Consider the following 17,061-nt stretch of genomic DNA (forward strand, 5'->3'; position numbering starts at 1 on the left):
ACCCCCATCTTGGGTAGAAATCAGAAATTTGCTCTTCTAGCCTCCTTGGAAGCCAGGATACAGTCAATGGGATACACCTGCTCTAGATGATGAACTGGAAAGTAGTGAAGCAGAAAAGCAGTTTCTGGGTAGAATCCATTCTGATGAGGATTCTGGCAAACCCCTCCATTTATAAGAGGCAGTGGAGACAGAGGCTCCAGCAGTAGCATCTAATGCCCAGCGTTTGTGGTGTAAACTGAAGGGGCTGTGACCAGGAGTGGCAGCAGTGGGAGTGTGGTGGACTGGATGACTGTTCCCAATCTTCACTGTCTTCCTATAACAGAATCCACACCTTTGGACGCATGACTTGCAGTGCCTTCCATGACAGTAGACCAAGTCTGCATTCCAGACCATGCACCTTGAGCTTGGCTATGTGACTTATTTTGAGCCATGGAAAGTAGAAGGAAGGGACAGTGTCTTAGTCCTGTCTAGGCTGAGGGTTTAAGGAACATGATGAGTTTCCACCAGCCTACTGGAGCCTCCACACTTACTATGAGAAGAGCATGCTCCATGTAGCCCTTGTCCCTTCAACCTAGGCTCTAGAATGAAGACACCTGAAACAGAACTGAACCTGACCCAAAATCTGGACCCAAATTCCAGCTAAGCTCAGCTGAGTGCAGCCAAGAGGGGTCAAATAACAACTGATTTGTGAAGATAAAATAAAATGCTTTTTGAGGGGCCGGCCCTGTGGCCGAGTGTTTAAGTTCACACTCTCTGCTTTGGTGGCCCAGGGTTTCACTGGTTCGGATCCTGGGCATGGACATGGCACCGCTCATCAGGCCATGCTGAGGTGGTGTCCCACATGCCACAACTGGAAGGACCCACAACTAAAAAGAGTACACAACTATGTACCGGGGCTCTTAGGGAGAAAAACGAAAAATAAAATCTTAAAAAAAAAATGCTTTGTGAGATCGGAGAATAATTTGTTATGTGGTATTATCACAGCAGAAAGCTGACTAATACAGTATCCCTACTGGAATGCTTCCAAAGTATGATCTTGGCAAGGCTAATGTTCAGCGATTACGTTCCAGAACAGCTGTAGAGGTTACTTACCATTTTCCACTATACTGATTCATTGGAGCCTGTGTCATCCGGTTGTCAAATATTTGACAATCCTCCCTAGGTTTGGTTGTCCCTGGCTATGTGGCTACCAATGCTGGTTCTTTAGCCTTTCTGGAGATTCTGTCATGTACCTAATATCCTTGAATAAGTGAGTTTTCTGTATAAAAGAGGGGTAGGTATATTTCAGTTTGCAACTTAAAACTCTTACTAAAAAAGATGAGAGTGCCAAGGTCGGGGCCATAGAGAAGTCTTTCACCTCCCTCAGTGACCATAATACCTTTTCAAATGTGCTGCATGAAAGCATTTTGGCATTTTCTATCTTTGGACTTTGGGTAAAAATGTAAACAACCAAAGAACTCTGATTCTGCATTTTACAAATTTGGCCCGAGGACTTAAGACTCTTCTCCTTGGTGCCCCTGGGGCATATTTCTTTTTCAGTCCAGTGGAATGAAGACTTGGCCATGACCCGAGAGAGCAAGCTCCAATCCCAGTTGTGCAGGCGATCTGCGTGACCTTGAGAAAGTGACTTTGCTTCTTTGGGTCTTAGTTTTCCTGTACACAGGATCCCAGGACACCAACATCTGCTTTCCTTTCTATGATGGTGGCCAGGGAAAAAAGAAATGATGGGAACATGTCATGGAAAGCCATGAGATCTAAATATATACTGAGTGCATGGCATGCATCTCTGTGTAATATGTAGTCTGGCATTAATTATGTACAAATGGATATATAAGAATACATAACAGTCTAGAAGGAAATATGCAAAGCTGCTACTTGTGGTTTTCTCAGGGCTCTGAGATTATGGGTGATTTAAATATTCTTTTTTAAATGCCCCTGCATTTTCCACATTTTCTGTAATGAGCATTTATTACTTCTATAATGAGAAAATTATTTTTTAAAAGAGAAGAAAGGCACTAATGTACTATGTTAATGTAGGGGATTTATTATAAGAAGTTCTCTTGAAAGCATTTTGGCTCAAAGTAGGACCTCCTTTCAAGGGAAAGTAAATATAAGGAAAGGTAGGAGAAATGAGGAGAGCGAACAAGAAATGGTAGGAACAAGGTGTCCCCATTGCAGTCAGGGCACTGGCTGCAATGTGGGGCATCTACATTGGGAGGGATGATGAGAGGGATGGGGAGCCCCGTCCCCCTTCTAAGCCCAGGGAGCCCCATTGTAATGTGGCACTTTGAGTGGAATCATTCATCACCGGTTAAGCCATGGCCACAAAATGCACAGGAAGTCGAGACGAAACCTGACGCCCCAGCATTAGCCCATAGGTGAAAGTTGTTCCTGCCCCCGGCACAGGGCAATAAAGGATCTGATTACACACATCCTCAGGAAACCCTCAGGAAATAATCTGGGCACATGACCTTGGTGAAGAGGGGCCAAAAGCTTTCTCTGAGATCCTGGTTTTTTGAGATGCCTGCAGCAACCATCTTCCAAAAAGATTTTTTCCCATTGTAAGTGCAACAGCAACAACAACAGAAAACAAAAGTCAATTATGATCCTGTTTTTTCTCAATCCTAAAGACAGCTCCCTCCCCTCCTCCCTCAATGCGTGCTTCCTAAAAAGTTGCCAGAATCATTCCATAAGCCCTTAGGGAGCATGTAGTGTGTTCCAGGCGCAGTGCAAGGCTTGGGGTACAAGGCAGCGCCCCAAGATTACAGTCTAGTGATGGGGACAGACAGACACACTGGTTTCAGCACAACTGGCAGGTTCTCTAAGAAAGATAGAGTTAATAATGATAATTGCTAATATTTATTGAAGGTTCCGTACATATCAGGCATGAATTATCTCATTTAAGCTTCACACAAACACTATGAAGTAGGTACTATTATCATCCCCATTTTACAGATGAGAAAACTATCTTGGGGAGTTTAAGTAACATGCTGAGATGCCTAACCTACCAGCAGAGGAGCAAGTGTGTGAATTTAACTCTCCTGGCTCCAGGTCCACCTGTTTAATCCTCTGCTCTACAGCACAGAGAGGGGAGACAGAGGAAGAGCAGTCCAATCTACGTGGGGAAGATCAGAGAAAGCTTCACGGAGGAGGTGATTCCTGAGCTGGGTCTTAAAGGATGAGCAGGAGTTTGCTTGAGGACAAGGAGACCAGAAGAACATGCCAGGCAGGGAAGCAGAATACTCTGAGGTAAGAGGTAGAGAAGCAGCTTGGCTTTTTCTGGAAATACCAAATTTTCTGGTACAGCTGGAAGGTCGGGGCCAGCAAAGGTAGGCTGTGACCGATGGGGAGCCTGTTGACGCCCTTGGCCCAGCAACTGCTGCACCTGGTGGCTTCTTCTCGGAATCATCACCAATGTGTGGAGATGCCAGCAGGGAGGGTGTGAGCCAGCAGTGGCCTCGCAGGGCCTGGTGCTCCCAGCCCAGCTGGGGCCCCTTTCCAAGGAGCTGAGCTGGGTCTTTTCCAGGATGTTCCCTGGGGGAACTGAAGGCAGCCCATTGGAGTGCCAGATGCAGCAGCCGTGTTGGAATGCGAGAGGGAGAGTTCTGACAAGGAAAGACAGAAGTCTCTTACCCGAAACGCCCAGCGGTCCAGACTGCAGGCTTTGCCTACAGAATTGTGGCTTTGAAGCCCAGCTCCTCCATTTACAGACTGCGTGACCTTGAGCATGTCACTTAGCTGCTCCGCCCCTCATGTGTGTCTGTAAACTTGGGCACCATTGAACTGATTTCTTAGGCTATTTGTGAAGATTAAATGAAGCAGTTCCTATCAACTACTCAGCACAATGCCTCTCACAGATTAAACACACGGTTTATGGTGGTCTTGATTCTGAGCAGTCACGGCCACTCACTCAGCATTCGTTCAGCAAAGATTTCCTGTGTGTTTTCTTCTGCCTGGCACTGGATGATGGCCACGAACAAGGAATACCGAGTTCTTGCCTTTCTGGGGTTTATATTCTCGGGAGGAGACAGACAATAAATTATTAATACATACAACAGTTTCAGATAGTGATGAGCACCAAGCAGATAATAAAAGGATGAAGAATGAAATGTGTGTGTGTGTGCATGCGCACATGTGAGCTTCAGATAAGATAATCAGGTGAGGTCTCTTTGAGGAGATGACATTGGAGCACAGGCCAGAATCAAAGGAGAATATCTCATGAAATCATAGAGCAAAAATGACTTGGGTAGAGGACACAGCAATGTAAAGGGAAAGAGCTTAACATATTCAAGGAATGATAAGAAAGCCAATGGCCTGGAAGGGGAGAGTGACAGGAGATAAGGGAGGTAAAGATGATAGCAATAACAACAACAACGGTAATAATAGTAATTTGTAGTGAACATTTGCTTGGGGCTAGATGATGCCAACTCATCTTCACAACTGCTCTGTGAGGAAGGGGCTAGTAGAGTTTGCTTTTCACAATAGGGAAATTAAGGCTCAGCAAAGCAAAGGAACTTGCCCAAGGTCACACGGTCAGCACAGGGCTGCGGAGCCAGGATTTGGGCCCAACAGATGGCTCAGAAGCCATTCACAATCACCCCCCTATTCCATCCTCACCGGGAGGGCGCTCAACTGTGTGTCCAGCTTTGTGCTGGGCGGAGGGATGTGCAAGGCGTGTGCGTGCGTGTGAGCATGTGTGTGTCTGCACATGGGGTCGGAGGAGGAGGGGGACCATGAGAATTACAGATGCATCTCAGCTCTTAGTTGTGGAGGCATGACTTACACAGAAGCAAGCACAGTGATTAATTCAAGACAAAGTACAGTTCCATGACAAACTGACCTTAGCGCCTTAGGAAATCTCCAGCGCAGAGGGAAACGATGAAGGGAGGAGAAAGGAGCAGTATAGTTTAGTGATGAAAAGTAAGGACTCCAGATGAGATTACTGGGGCTCAAATCCCAGCGGCTCCACCTTTCAGCAACGTGATTAGGGGGCAACTTACTAAACCTCTCTGTACGTTTCCTCATCTGTAAAATGGGAATCTGAACAATACCTTCCCATGGGGTTGTTGTGAGGATCAAACTAATTAACATTCATAAAGCACTCAGAATAGCGCCGAGCAGAGAGTGCTGGCCACTAAGATTTATTTTTTTGCTATTTCGGTTCTAGATTTTTTAAAATGACTTTACCAATAAAACACAAATATTCCTTAATAGCCTCTTTGCTTATCATTTATTAATTTATTCCTACTACTCCTGAATGTTTCAATTTCAATATAGATGGTCCAGCTCCCTCCCCACCACTGAATACCTTGGGGTTTCAGTTCTTTGAACTTCTTTCCTCCGATGACCTTCTCCCCCGCCCCTCAGTCACTCTCCCACAGCCACATCCCATAACTGTACGCCATCTTTAATCTGGATTTCTTGTGTCCACTCTCTAACCACTAAATTCTTTCTCTAAAGTACCCAAGCTCCAACTATCCTTTGTCCCTACTGGGATCTCCAGTTTACTGATTTTACCATGTCACTATCCATGGTCAATCATTATAGCACTACTCTATATACAGTAGAATATATGTATATATATCCTCTATACTATAGAATATACACATATACATACTATATATTACATACTATTCTTTATACTATATACATCAACCCTTATAGTATATAATATATACTGCCTTGTGAATATCCTCAACTCCTTTGTCCTTTCCCGCTTTGTCATCCTCTCTTGGCAAAATGAAGCCCTGGTTAAATTCAGCTCTGCCTACTCCATGTCAGAAGCCCAGCAGCTAAACATGGCTGGAGAAAAATCACACCAATTTCCTGCTGGTTTCGCTTTAAATTCCTGACCACGGGCTTCATAGGATCTTTCTGCGGTGAATTCACTCTCTCACTGTGTGATGAATTGCTGCCTCTATCTGAGATCAATTCCTCCTCCAGCACTCGAGACCTCATCCCCTCCGCCAAGGGGCAGCCCTTCCACAGTTTTCTCCTCTCTCGCCTGGATTTCTCCCTCTACAAGATCATTCACAACAGCGTACGAACCTTTCCTTTCTTTCTTCTCAATAAACCTTTATCTAGCCCCACTGTATTAGTTATCTATTGCTACATAACAGCATCCCAAACTTAGCAGCTTAAGACGACAAATACCTTATTTTGCAGTTCCTGTGGGTCAGGAATCAGGCACGTCCACTGGGGCTGCAGTCACTTCAAGGCTTAATGGGGAGACACCGCTTTCAAGCACACACGTGTGGCTGTTGTCAGGCCTCAGGTGCTTATTGGCTGTTGGCTAGACACCTTAGTTCCTTGCCACATGGGCCTCTCCCTAGGGCAGCTCACAAGATGGCATTTTGCTTCCCTCAGAGCCAGCAGGCCAAGAGAGTCCCCAAGAGAAGCCTTTTTATAACCTAATGTCTGAGGTGGCATCCCATCCCTTCTGCCTTACTCTGTTCGTTAGAAGGAAGTCAATATGTCAGCCTAGGAGAAACTGGGCCCTGCTGGTGGGAATGTAAAATGGTGCAGCCATGGTGGAAAACAGTATGGTGGTTCCTCAAAAAAAATTAGACAGAATTTCCGTATGATACGGGTATACCCAAAAGGATTGAAAGCAGGGATTCAACATATTTACACACCCATGTTCACAGCAGACAAAAGGTGCAAACCCCCCAAATGTCCACGGACAGATGAACAAATAAACAAAATGTGGTCTCTACATACAGTGGAATGTTACTCAGCCTTAAAGAGAAATGAAATTCTGACACATGCTGCAACGTAGATGAACCTTGAAGACCCACTAAGTGAAATAAGCCAGTCACAGAAGAACAAATATTGTATGATTCCGTTTATACGAGGGCCCTGGAATAGTGAAATTCATGAGGACAGAAAGAAAGGAGATCTGTGGTTGTCAGGGGCTGGAGGGAGGGAGGGAGGGGGAGGTGGTGTGAATGGGGTAGAGTTTCAGTTTGGGATCATGAGAACCTTCATAGCAATGTGAATGTCCTTAATGTCACACAACTGTAAACTTAACCACAGTTAAAATGGTAAATTTTATGTTAAGTGTATTTTACTACAATTTTTTTTTTTTTTTTTTTGAGAAAGATTAGCCCTGAGCTAACATCTGCCGCCAATCCTCTTCTTTTTTTGTGGAGGAAGATTGGCCCTGGGCTAACGTCCGGTCCCATATTCCTCTATTTTATATGTGGGACACCTGCCAAAGCATGGCTTCATGAGCAGTTCATAGGTCTGTATCCGGGATCTGAACTGGCAAACCCAGGGCCGCTGAAGCGAACGTGCAAATTTAACCACTGTGCCACGGGGCCAGCCCCCATTTTACTATAACGTTTTTAAATGATAGAAAAAAATGTCTGCCGACACTCAAGAGAGGGCATGAAAATACGAACACAAGGGTGTGAATACCAGAATGCAGCTCTAGTTGGCGGGCGGTTAGGGTTGGGGGCAGGATGTGCGTTCTCTTTTTCTTTTTTTTTTTTTTTTGAGGAAGATTAGCCCTGAGCTAACATCTGCTGCCAATCCTCCTCTTTTTGCTGATGAAGACTGGCCCTGAGCTAACATCCGTGCCCATCTTCCTCTACTTTATATGTGGGACACCTGCCATAGCATGGCTTGACAAGCGGTTCCATATTTGCACCCAGGATCTGAACCAGCGAACCCCAGGCCACCGAAGCAGAACATGTGAACTTAACCGCTGTGCCACCAGCCGGTCCCAGGATGTGCATTCTCAATGGGGACGGTATACCCCTAACTAGGTAAAAGTTGATTCTCAGTGGGAGGGAGGACCGAAAAAGATCTTACTTATTTTTTATGTATAAAGCACAGATATACACACAGTACACAAGCAGATGGACAGTATGTTTGTGTTATTAACATTTCATGGGGAATCTATTAGGGAACAGTGTCCTCAAAGGCTCTTTTAGGGAGGGCCGCAGTGACACTGGCTTAGGGCAGAAAGCCGAACTCTTGCAGCCACAGTGAGATGAGGTGGGTTTGTGGGAACCCAAATCAATGATGATGATCCCTTAGCCTGATTGTCCCCTGCAGTTTACCAAGGGCTTGCAGATATGGCGGGTGTTCTCAGCTCCGATCTGCGGACTTTCAAGCGATAGTGGGTGAGTTTTGGGTGGAGGAGTCTGTGACCCTCCTGCACTGTAGGCACAATCTAGGTCTCCTGTAGGAGGAGCTGTGAGCATAGTCATGAAATCACTGAGTTTGAGTCAGATGACCTGGGTTCAAATTCTGGCCTTGCTGCTTACTGTGTGACTTGGGCAGGTTACTTAACTTCTCTGAGTTAGTGCCAAATCGTAGGTTTGCTGTGATGATTAAATAAATAAAGCTTTTAGAACAGTGATGGGAACATAGTGAACATTGAGGAAATGTTAGCTATCATTATTATGCATATTTCTGGGAAGAGAATGTATAAATTTCATAAAAATTCTCAAAGTGATCCGTGACTCCCAAAAGGTTGAGAATCTTGGAAATGCAAGAACTAAGCTCATCAGAAACCCACAAGGTAATACACAGTCCTTACCCTGCTTACCCACATCCGAAGAATCACCATGTCACGTCTATATCGCTCCTATAGTCACTGCCTTTGTCCTGTCACTCACCCTTGCACACCTGGACAGTTTCAACAGCCACCTCGCCCAGCCCCCGTTCCCATCACTGATTCATCTCTTTGTCTCCCAGCTTGCCTTTTTTCACTTATCTGGGACTGTTTTTGTTTGTTTATTGGATTTTTTAATCTTCCAAATCTTATCCCGTCTCCTACCGAAAATCCTTCAGCGGTTCACCATGACTTAGAATAAAGGCCAAATTCTTCTGCCTGACATAGTTCATGACCTGGCCCCATCCTTCTCTGCCACCTTATGCCGGTGGCCCACTCCCTGCCCCGTGCTCTCTGCTGCAGCCATCCCACGCCGACCCCGCTCCGGCCTTCAATGTCTTTGCAGATGCTCTTCTCTGTCTGGAATGCCCTTGTCTCTCTGCCAGCAAGTCTCAAGCTCAAAGCATTGTCTGATATTTCCAGACAGAATTATGTGCTTGCTCTATACACTCCTGGAATTTTAAAAGAATTTTTTCATTGTTTTTGTGGCCATTTTTTTTCATTTTTGTCTCCCCAGAAGATGATGAGCTCCCTTAAGACAGAGATCAAGTCGTTTCATCTTTCATCCTCGGTGCCAAGTTCAGTGTCCAGCACTTAGTAGACGCTTAATAAATATTCGTTGAGTAGGTGAATAAATGAAAGAATGAATGGATAGAGTGTCATAACTTGCTCAGGCTCATACGTTAGCAAGTGAAACAGCGGAATCTGGAATCAGTGTCTTCAGGCTCTTTTTGATCATAAAGGACAACAAAACTCCAAGTCAGCCCAGCTTAATCAAAAACAGCAATAGGCCCCAAACTTGGAAGTCCCCAGGGTGGGTTTCAGTCCAGGGCGAGCTGGCCCCTCGGTGGTCCAAGGAGAGCATCAGCATCTGTGTCTCCCTCTCCGCCCCTTGGCTCTGTTTTCTTCTCAGCTCTTCATTCTTCCACAGGCTCTACGCACACTAGATGGCTTCTATCAGCAAGAGGCCTAGGTCATTTCTCTTTAAGGCTGAGTAACATTCCACTGTATGTAGAGACCACATTTTGTTTATTTGTTCATCTGTCCGTGGACATTTGGGTGGTGCAAACCACCCAAAGGGGACTCTTGATCGTGACTCCTTTCAGCTGGTTTTATTTCTTTAAATGTGACTAGTTTGAGGAGTCTCAGCTCTTTCGGGGGGAATAAACATGTAACAATTTTATTTATTCCATGCACCACCCCAGCTATACTGTGTTAAATCTTCCTTCTCCACGGGATAGCAGATCCCTTATTAAGAGCATAAGCTGATCTGATAATTTCTCGACACATCACTCGATTGAAACTCAGTTCACTCCAGGAGAAAACTCCTGCTCTGAATGTCCATCGAAACTCCCTGGCGGCGCCGCCCCAGGCGAGGGGCTGTGATCTGCGGCTCCCCCTTCTTCCTTGCACTTGGGCCCTGTAGGGTGTGGATGGGGCAAAGAGGAGGAGGGCGTGAGCAGCGTCTGGCTCACTTCCTTCCCCCTCTGTTCTGGGTCTGCTCCCTGCAGGATACTGAGAATCAGGGAGAGGAGATGCGGTATCTGCTGAGGGGTCGGGTGGGAGATGCCCTTGGTCTCCTCTGTTTGATGAGGTGCTGTCTGTGTAGATGACGTGTGTTTTCTAGGGGTAATAGTGAGACTCATCCTGACCCCTGCTGCCCCCGCCCCTGTAATCCCCTGTCCCCCCTTGTGGGGCATCCCTTCTTTGACCAGCTTTGGACAGCCCACACTTCCTGCCCCTTCCTCTAACCCCAGCTGCCTGACATGGAGCCTTGGGAGTCTCTGACTTCCTCTCTGACACCTTCAGATGGTCACGGGGAACTGGACACGGGTGGAGGATGCCCCATTTTCTTCTTACACACGTAATCCATGGTCCCTTCTCTCTCTACCATCACGGGCTACTCCCAGCAAGCCTCCTGACTTCAGAAATCTCCAGGAAAAAAGCCCCTGGGTGCCTGCATGCCCCCAAACCAGAGCTGCCACTAAGGAGACACCGTGCCTTGTGCAGACCATGAAAGGGCACTCTGAGTGGACAAATTTCCTAAAAGTTTTTCTTTCCCGTTGCTCCTCAGACCCTATTCACCCCTTCAGCCCGGCATCCTAATGCAGGGTAAAAATGCACCATCCTATACTCTGGGCCTCCCAAGTTGCAGGGACACAGGCCAAGGATCCCGTCAGCCCTGATAGTAGCCCAGGTTTGCCTACTGACTGCAGTTGCTCAAGTATCCAGAGAGGGAGCCAGTCTCTGTTTATTGCAAGAGCCTCCTGCTCTGATTTTCTCGGAACTTGCCCTCCCCTCAACTTGCTAGGACAGAAGTTCTTTAGTTTGGTCTGTGGACTCCTGGGGATCTTCAGGATCCTTCCAGGGGATCCACAAGGTCAAAATTATTTTCAGAATAAAAATTATTTGCCTTTTTCACTGTGTTGACATTTGCACTAATGGTACAAAAATAATTGATGGATAAAACGGCCAGCACCTTAGCATGAATTAAGACAGTGTCACCTGACTGTCTTGATAGTCATTGGATTCTTCACCATCACGCACTCACCAGTAGAAAAAAAAATTCCAGTGTGACTTAAGAATGTCTTGATGAAGCAGTAAAAATAATTAAATTTAGTACGTCTCAATGCTTGAGTATATGTCTTTGTAACAATATTCTGTGTGACAGAATGGGATATACAAGTAAAGCACTTCTCTACATGTTGAAGTATGAGGTTGTCTTAAGAAAAAAAACACTTTTGCAACTGAGTAGTAAGCTGAGCTGGCCACTTTCACAGAACACCATTTTTACTTGAGAGAATGACTGACATAGAAACTATTGCTATCCTGACCTGGGGGTTTGGCAGCTATTTTATTGAAAATGTACAGAAAGCCTATCACTTCTGGAAAAATAGCTCACAGTATCATCGCCAGTGATATAATTCGAGTTTTTAAGCAGAAATCAGAATTTTGCAAAACTTGCATCTGAAACCATGAGCTTGATAGCTTCCCATACTTAAAGACTTTTCTGATGGCGTTGTGGGTGATGATAACGAATGTATTTTTGACTAGTATAATGAAATGTGCTAATTTAGAAGATCATAGTAACTCAGTGAACTAATATTTCCAAATGACAGATCAATGAATGAGGTTACAAAAAACAGGTGAAAGATTCAGTCTGAGTACAAGATAGACCAATGGATTAAAAACATTTTTATTGAGATATAATTGACATATAACATTATATTAGTTTCAGATGTACAACATACTGATTTGATATATATGACATCGTATAACAAAATGGTCCCCACAATATGTCTAGTTAACATCCATTACTACACACAGTTGCAAATTTTTTTTCTTGTAATGAGAGCTTTTAAGATCTACTCTCTTAGCAACTTTCAAATATGCAATACAGTATTGTTAACTGTAGTCATCACGCCTTACTCTATCTCCTCAGGACTCGTTTGTCTTAAAACTGCACGTTTATTCTTCTGAACACCTTTACCCATTTCACCCAATGGATTTTAATATAACAAAGTACGAAAAAGACTGACATGGTTTCAGATTCTACATTTCAAATAATCTTTAAGAAATGACCAGTTGTTGAGTTTTGGTGTAACATCAAAGAAGAATATCGACAGTTATATAAAAGGCTATTAAAATATTCCTTTTTCACAACTGCATATCTGTGTGAGGCCAGATTTTCCTCATATTCTTCGATTAAAGCAACATAATGCAACAGATTGAATGCAAAGCCAGTCAAATGAGAATCCAGCTATCTTCTATTAAACTAGACATTAAAGAGATTCTCAAAAATGTAAAACAGGGCCAGCCCTGGTGGCCTAGTGGTTAAGTTCAGCACGTTCTTCTTCAGTGGCCCGGGTTCCGTTCCTGGGTGTGGACTTACACCATTCCTCTGTCAGTGGCCGTGCTGTGATGGCGGCTCATGTACAAAAGGAGGAAGATTGGTGGTGGATGTTAGCTCAAGGCGAATCTCCCTCAGCAAGACAAACAAGCAAACAAACAAAAAATGTAAAACAATGCTACTCTTCTCATTTTTTCATTTTTGTAAAATAGAATTATTTTTCATTAAAATATTATTTATGGGGGCCAGCGTGGTGGCGTAGCGGTTAAGTTCACATGCTCCACTTTGGTGGCCTGGGTTTTGCTGGTTCAGATCCTGGGTGTGGACCTAGCACCACTCGTCAAGACATGCTGAGGCGGTGTCCCACACAGAAGAACTAGAAGGATGTCCAAGTAGATATACGACTACCACTGGGCTTTGGGGAGGAGGAAAAAAAAGACAGAGGAAGATTGGCAACAGATGTTAGTTCTGGGCCAATCTTCAAAAAAAAATAAACCAATTACATCTATTAAAAATATTATGTTAATGCATAATGGGTTTATTATTATTTCAAAATGAATTAAGTGGATAATCTAAAATTGTCTTATTTTAGTTTCTAATAATGTGAATATTCATAGATAGAATCCACATAAACAAAAGCTCTTTAGGGTTATCAATGATTTTTAAGAGTGTAAAAGGATCTTGAGACTAAACAATTTGGGAACTGCTGTGCTAGGAAATGGGGGAGCACCCCTCCCATCTACTATAGAAGAAAAGTTCTCTGACCCCAAACGCGGGAGGACCCGCTAGGGTGGTAACTAACTACTCAGACCTCGCACAACCCCTCTCCTCCTAGTAGGGAACCAGTCCTTCTGCTCTTATGAAGTCCTGGATGCACCTCTGGTCCAATTATTTGTGGTTCTATTTAGAAGGTTGCGTATGTGGAACCTTTGCTCAGTCTTAGTTGTCAATTCCAGAAACTAGGAAGCTTCTCACTTAATATCTTGTTAAATAATCTTTAATAATTTGGCATATTTATTGTGATTTCTTTGTGGGAGAATAGTTATTCTGTAATAATGTAAATTCACTCTCATTTTAAAACATTCATAACCATTTTGGTATGACAATGAAGAGAAACCAGAAGAAAGGGTGTTTTGAAAAGGGCATGGCCTTTAACTCAGAATCCCAGCTTCGCCATTTACAGCGTAACTGTGGGCAAATTACTCAACCTTTCTAACCTCATTTTCTCTCTGTAAAATTAGAATAAAAATACCTGCCTTTCAGGTTGCTTAGGGATAATGCATATAAATTCTCTGACACATAATAACCAATCAAATGAACTATCATTGTCAGCACCATCATCATCATCACCATCATTATCCTAATACAAGAGTCAGAAAAGAGTTTCTGTTGGAATCCTGAGACAAGCAACCTAAATCCTTTTTGGTGACCTTGCTAATTTCTTAGTGGCCTCTTATTTACTTTCTCACTGGAAACTCAAGGTTTCTCTCTGAATACTGGGGAACAGCAGATCCACTGGACAAGACGAGTATCTGTCACCTTCTTCCCCATTCTGTCTTGGCAAAGAGGAATTGTTTCCACCCTGGTTTGAAGAGTCCTTTTCCCTAAACAGACTTTTCTTCTCACCTCCAGCTCTCCCCGAGGCAAACACCTTTCTCAGGGTTTCTCCCAAATTCTAGGCTTCAGTGTGGGCTAGAATGGACCAAAAACCCACCATTGGTGTTACCATGTTTGGCCAATAGTGGAAAAAATAAACAGCTGGATGAATTTTATGAGGTAAGGTTTGCTAAATAAAGAGCTATGTGAAGCTGCAGAGGCTGTTCCCTTGAGTTTTTTGGTCTTCTTTTTTTTTTTAGATAATGGTTCCAGAAGGGGATTTTATGGAATGATGAGTGAAAATGGTGTGCTTCCTCATGCTGCTAAAATGGAAGCCCTGGGTCCCTTTCACAGCTAAGGGAGGCAGATTAATGAGCTGGGGGGATGTGGCTGCCGCCTCTCAGCAGCTGGCTCCGTTACTTCTCCTGTTCAAGCTGTGCTTTGGGCCTTGGAACACAGCCTGGTGGAATTCTGACCTTGTTGGAGGACTTCCTTCCTTCACTGAGGCTGCCTACTTTCAGCTTGAATACCTTTTTTTTGAATACTCTTTGCTTCTCACAGATAGGTTTGCTGGAACCATGAATGTGAGGGAATTGTCCAGTGAGTTTCTGTTTAAAAACAAGAGAAATAAGATCAGGAAGATGTTAACAAATAAGAAGCTCTGGGAAGAATAACAACATCTAGTTGGGGAAAGGGTATTAGTATATTTTATCCTAAAAAAGCATTTTTGGTGGGAGAGTTGGCTTGTCCAAAGAGCTTGGTCAGAAATCATTGGATCCCAAGTGACAGAAACTCACTGAGATTAGCTCAAGTCAAATGTGAATTTAATGTAAGGCATTATGTATGCCTCATGGAACCCAAGCAGAACGAAGAACTGAGAGTTGAGGTTTGGAGTTCCATGGCTAAGTGTAGGGTTCTAACTCAAGTTGCCTGTCTTCAAATTCTGGGTCTATCACTTACACTGTATGACGAGCTACTTATCTCTCTATGCATCCATTCTCTTCTCTGAAAAGTATGGAAAATAAGAGTACTTTCATTTTAGAATTGTGGTGAGGTTTAAATGAGTAAATACACATAAAATGTGTAGGGCAGTACCTGACACATATCAAGCTCTTAATAAATGTTAGCTATCAAGGATTTCCATAATAGCTATCTTGTTTCAGACCAACTTTCCCACCAAGGACAAACTAGAAAAGCTGATGAAATTTTGAAAAATCATTCCAAAGATATTGGAAAACTACCAAGGCTGAGAGGATTAAGAGCCTAAGATCTCAGAGAGAATGAAAGCAAAGCAAGAGCATAGAGCCTGACCTTCTGTGCTGCTTTTCCCAAGGCATTTGCTGGTGACAAGCATTATCTGAGACCCCGAGAGGCTGCACAGAAGACTGACAGGTGAAAAGCTGAGCACCACAGTCATATGGGGCTGGAGGAGACAAAAATTAGAGTTCAGGGCTGACCAAAGGAGAGGAACCATGATGTTACCCTACTCTTTCAGTTGAAACTCCCAAGGGTTATAATCCAGAAATAAGGATGAACTATAAATACATCAACCCCCATAGACACTGAAGGCTGGTTTCGAATCTGTTCACACTGATTTAATTAAGGTGGGTACCTAGCTACTTGCCAGAAGCAAAAGATAATCCTCTCCTGAGGAAGATAACACCATCCAGAGCCTTACATATAATATCTGATAGTCGATCCAAAATTCCCAGACTCACCTGGAGGCAAGAGAAAATGTCCAAAAACCATGAGGAAAAGAAACTCAGATGATATAGAGAAACCAACAGGAAATAAAAACAGTGGAGTTAGTACAGACTTTAAAACAACTGCCATTAATGTATTCAAGAAATTAGATGACAGGGTGGTAATTTTCGGCATAGAATAAGAAACTGTTAAAAATGACCAAATTAAAATTCTAGAGCTGAAACTACAACAGCCAAAATAAAAAACTCAACATACGGAGTTATCAGCAGGTTAGAAAGAGCTGAGAAAAGATTAGTGAACCGAAGAACTTGTCAGAAGAAAACATCTGCATTGAAGCATGAAAAGATAAAAGAATGAAAAATATAGAAAATAACCTAAGAAACATACGGGTCAGAGTGAAAAGTTGAACAGATAGTTGGAGTCCCAGAAGAACGAGAGGAACAGAATGGGGGGAAGTAACATATGATGAGAGAATGGATGAGAAGTCTCCAAAACCGATCAAGGACATTGCATCACAGATTCAAGAAGTTTGATGAACTTCAAGGAGGCTAAGTAGAACGGAAACCACACAAAGCCACATCACAGTAAAACTAGGCAAAATCAAAGACAAACAGATCATCTTAAAGGCAACAGAGCAAAAAAGGCATATTACCTTTACAGAAGCATCAATAATCTGATATTTGACTTCTCACAAAAACAATAGAAGCTCCACAGTGGAAGGAGACAGCGAATGTCATCTTCAAAGTGATGAAAGGTAACAGTTGCCACCTAGACTTCTCTACTCCCTGACAATAACCTTCAAATTAAAAGTGAAACTAAGGCATTTATAGACACACAAAAGCTGAGAGAGTTCAGCAGCAGCAGAACCTCGCTAACCAAATACTAAAGGGAGTTCTTTAGGCAGAAGATAAATGATGCCACATGGAAACAGAAAAACGGGAAAGAATGAAGATTAATGGAAAGTAAAATATGTGGATATATTCTAAATGAATATTGAATGTTTAAAACAATATTAATGTCTTATGTGTTTAAAAATTATTGTGGAATTAAAGTATTTGGCAATAATAGCACTAAAGGTGGAAGCGTGGTAAATGGAGTTAAAGTGTTCAAGTTCCTTGAATTGTCCAGGAAAGAGGAAAATTACTAATTTATACTGAAATTTGATTAATCTATCTGTACAGTCGTCCTCAGGACAATCACTGAAAGAACAGTATCAATATGCAAAACTATGCTAATAGGTAGATGGAATAATTAAAAATACATCATTTATCCAAAAGAAGGCAAAAAA

The 17,061-nt window shown here is 43.3% G+C and overlaps 1 long non-coding RNA gene across 1 annotated transcript; it reads right to left on the reverse strand.

Annotated features, from left to right (window-relative positions):
- Positions 1-11,803: 11,803 nt before the first annotated feature.
- Positions 11,804-16,584, reverse strand: LOC139080186 (uncharacterized). The gene is made up of 4 exons (XR_011534468.1): positions 16,426-16,584; positions 15,381-15,492; positions 14,546-14,677; positions 11,804-12,888 (listed from the first exon to the last, which is right to left on the reverse strand). It is a non-coding gene; the product is annotated as an uncharacterized lncRNA (long non-coding RNA).
- Between the last annotated feature and the right edge of the window lie 477 nt (positions 16,585-17,061).

This window comes from Equus przewalskii, chromosome 29, assembly GCF_037783145.1.
Source record: "Equus przewalskii isolate Varuska chromosome 29, EquPr2, whole genome shotgun sequence".
Lineage (NCBI taxonomy): Eukaryota > Metazoa > Chordata > Mammalia > Perissodactyla > Equidae > Equus > Equus przewalskii.